This window comes from Apium graveolens, chromosome 7, assembly GCF_009905375.1.
Source record: "Apium graveolens cultivar Ventura chromosome 7, ASM990537v1, whole genome shotgun sequence".
Taxonomy (NCBI): Eukaryota; Viridiplantae; Streptophyta; class Magnoliopsida; order Apiales; family Apiaceae; genus Apium; species Apium graveolens.
In genome coordinates this window covers 153,689,323-153,693,455 of record NC_133653.1, presented here as the reverse complement: position 1 = coordinate 153,693,455, position 4,133 = coordinate 153,689,323, and the positions used below count along the sequence as shown (strand labels likewise).

The 4,133-nt window shown below is 37.2% G+C and overlaps 1 non-coding gene across 1 annotated transcript; it reads right to left on the bottom strand.

The window, feature by feature from the left end:
* Positions 1 to 3,573: 3,573 nt before the first annotated feature.
* On the bottom strand, positions 3,574 to 3,680 carry LOC141676415 (small nucleolar RNA R71). The gene has a single exon (XR_012557006.1). It is a non-coding gene; the product is annotated as a small nucleolar RNA R71 (small nucleolar RNA).
* Between the last annotated feature and the right edge of the window lie 453 nt (positions 3,681 to 4,133).

Genomic DNA, 4,133 nt, shown 5'->3' with positions numbered 1-4,133 from the left:
AGACTACCTATTCGAGAGTCCCCCACATGCTGATTCTGGTTCTACCGGATATTCAGCTGTGAGTGCATCTTTTTTATCTACCCTACACCTTGTTCTATACCATCAGTTTAAAACCCGTCTTATGAAGTAATATCACATATGAGGATGGATTCGAGAGCTACAGCATATGGTGAGTACACGAGATATTAAGAAAGGTGAGAAGGAACCTAGAGAGAGGGTTCATGTGTTCCGAGGGATAGCTGCTACCAGGTTATATGGAGCTACTAGTAAGTATGCCAACTATGCTCATTTTGTGGAATGAGCTAGATGGATTTTAAAGGAGTTAGAGAAGATTGGAGATCGAGAGTTTTCTTGGAAGTAGATGATGGTGTTATGACTAAATGTGATACGTATAGTAGTAATGTGATGTGATATTAGCCGATCTTGTTTTATAAAATAAATTTGATAGACCCGTTATACTTAGTAATCGTAAGAGATGATGATGAGAGTGTTACCAGTATGGAAGACTAGAAGTGAAGTTACGAATGAGATAATATGCAACGGTAACTGAAGTTTTTATCGACCAATAAGGGCAAAATGGACTTAATAAGGGGTAGAAGATATATGGAAATAACTGGGCTCGTATCTGATTATTTCCCCGATTTGATACCTTGTACTTGTTGAGAAGAACGACAACGAACTCATATAGTAATAATGACCAAGTGTATTAATTTTCAAAATATTAAACCAGTTTTCAAAAGAGATTTTCTTAACAAAAATTTTTCTAAAAAGTCCTCTAAACAAAACAAGTTTTAAAACTTGGTTGTCCAATTACTCCTTGAGTTTCTCGATTGTTATAAGATTTGGATTATCTAAAAGAATACTAGTTCTAGAAGTTAGTATGGTTAATTTAGAAGGCCAAATAGACCTGCTATTATAGAGAAGGTTTGATTGTTCCTAGAAGAAGAATGTAAATATTGTTTGATAAGTTTAATGACAGAACCAATGTACGGAGAAACTATTCATCCAATTTCTGAGACGATTAGATTTCAAAGAATACGTCGATTCACAAGAAGCCGAGTATGAGCAAAGAAAATTGAGAAAATTTTCAGAGAAAGAATGTTATTAGCAAAGGAGTCGATATGTTAAATGATCAGTAACATAAGAGAAATTTGAAGTTATGATTGTAAATCTCGTAAGAGTGCAAATAGGGTCGAATTATAAAGTATTGAACATGGAAGCGCGACGCTAAAGATACAAGACCTAATAAATGGGAAATTATTCTAATGATCGATTTCAGAAAGCATTTCATAGAACTTTCTAAAGTTAATATATGACTCAGAATGGGATCTATTGATCGGACATGCGTTGAAGCTGTAAATAGATGAAATATGGATGGCAACCAACGATATCATTCTTTCACATAATCCTATGTATTCTTATGAATCTCGAGTAAAGTACAGACTTCTTTCATGATCAGCTCTACAAGGTGATAAGAAAATTGTTGAATCCCTTTCAAATCATTCCTCCTTCAAAATATTACTTTCTGATTGAGACAAGCAGTGTTATGGTGTGACACTGATAAGTGGATTTTGTATCCACTTGGAACGCCTTATTACAAGCTTAAATTGGTGTTTTGGACTCAAGTTATTGGTATTTTGATGTGTTTTTGTGTTATTGCATTTCAGGTATCAGTTAAATGAAGAAAAAAGCTTTTAAAGGAAATATGATGAAAAGTGATCAGATTTAGAATCCAAGGCCATTGTCAAGTTGTAGAGAATCTCGTTAGCTTCGTGTGGGCAGTTGAATCGCCTAATTCTGACGAGTAGAACTCTAAGTTATGGCCAAAACATGATTCATCAGAATTTTTCCAGATAGGCCTCAGGCGCCCGCCTGGTGTGCGGCGCGGCCGCTTGGGAGCTGAGGCGCCCGCCTGGAGAGCTGAGGCAGCCGCCTGAGGCGCGGCTGATCGCTAATTTTGCTGAAAAAGCCATTTTTTGAGTGGAATTTGACGATTTTAAGGGTCCAGGTCCAATATGGGCTTATATATACTTAAAAAAGGGTTTTCATCATCCGGGAAGATTAAGATTGCAAGGAGAAGACCTAGAAGCACAAAACAACTCCGAAAAAGAAGATCTTGTTTTCAACTTGTGATTTTTTAAATTAGTTGTAACTTTGGATGCTCGTTTTCGTTCTTGTTGAACCTAGATCTCGTTTATTCGTACTTTAATTATTATTCAGTTTATTAAGACCTTGTTTATGCCATGCTTTCATTGGAACCCATGGTGACGATCAGTTCGATTATGAGCTAATCACTATCATGGGATTCTAGCGGATTTACATATGGATTTCAATAGTTAATTTGTTTTGATATCTTGGTGTGTGGTGATTGATTGATATCCTAGTATTGGTTGTGCTTATTCATCTTATGTGTGTAGCTAACATATAAGATAGTGTGTTAATCTCTTTTGAAGCGACATTGAATATAGAGGTTTAGAACTTTCCATGCTAGCATAGGTTCATGTAATGTATGCATGATTAGTGGGGAACTCTAACCGTTTTACTTGCCCTATGTAATCAAGATTGATAACTTGTGCTTAAACCGTTATGTTGTCAAATTCTATAGACATATAGGGTCTCAATATAATTGGTGCCTATTCAGCTTCTATCTCTTTTGTGGATGTCTAGTAGAATGGTACTCGTGCAACGAAAGTCGGTGTTTATCATTTTCGTGTTATTTGATTAGTGTCATCACCATCACATGCTAAGGTTTAGAAAAATAAGGCTATTGAATGAAGTAGTAATGAAGTTAGAATCTCAAGTTTGTCATATATATTAATTTAACCTCAATTCTCTTAGTTAATGTTATTTAGTATAATCTCTTAGTTTAATAAAAACCCAATTTATTATTTGTCTTAGCATTGAGCGATAACCATACATTGTTGCATAGGTGCATAAATTGAACTTAACCTAAACCAGTCTATGTGGGAACGAATCTGATTTATATCTTATACTACTCGCGAACACGTATACTTGCGTGAAAATTAGCGCGTGTTTTCGCCATAACAAGTTTTTGGCGCCGCTGCCGGGGACTCGGTGTTAATTTTTAGTTTATGTGCTTGTCATAAGTGGTCGTTAAAGTTCACTGACTCAGATTCTTTTACTTTCACGATTTATTTATTTATGTTTCAGGTACTCATTACAATGGGAGATCCAACAGCACGAACGAAAGCCTTGATGGATTTTTCTCAACCCAAGATCAATGATATTCAATCTAGTATTTTTCGGCCAGCTATCACATCTAATACCTTTGAGATCAAGCCTTGTATAATTCAATGGGTACAGACTTCAGTCCAGTTTGGGGGTTCTCCAATGGAAGATCCCAATACGCATATTAGGGACTTCATAGAGATCTGCGACACCTTCAGGTTCAATGGTGTTTCTGAAGATGCTGTGAAGCTAAGACTGTTCCCATTCTCTCTGAGGGATAAGGCTAAGAGCTGGTTACACTCTCTATCAGCTGGTTCGATTACTAGTTGGGAAGATCTTGCTCAGAAGTTTCTTACTAAATTCTCTCCTATGGCGAAGACAACTACAATCAGGAATGCTCTTACTCAATTTGCACAACAATTAGAAGAATCTTTATATGAAGCTTGGGAGCGCTACAAGGAGATGCTTAGGAAGTGTCATCATCAGGGAATGCCTGATTGGATGATCATAAATTGTTTTTACAATGGGTTGGGAGCACAGTCCTGACCCATGCTCGATGCAGCAACAGGCGGAGTATTATGGGCAAAGAGCTATGAGAAAGCTTATGATCTAATTGAACTGATGGCTGCTAATGAATATCAGTATCCAACCCAGAGATGTCCATAGGGCAAGGTAGCAGGAGTTCTTGAAGTGGATACAATTACGACTATCACTACACAACTAAAGGCGTTGTCTATGAAGATCGATTCTCTGGCTAACTTGGTGTTAATCAGATAACCAGTGTTTGTGAGCTATGCGACGGAGCAATGTGCTATATCTAGTGACTCAGCTCAGTTTGTGAGCAACTTTCAGAGATCGCAGCAACCAGTTCCAGACACTTATCATCCTGACAACTGGAATCATCCTAACTTCAGCTGGAGCAACAATCAGAATGCGATGCAACA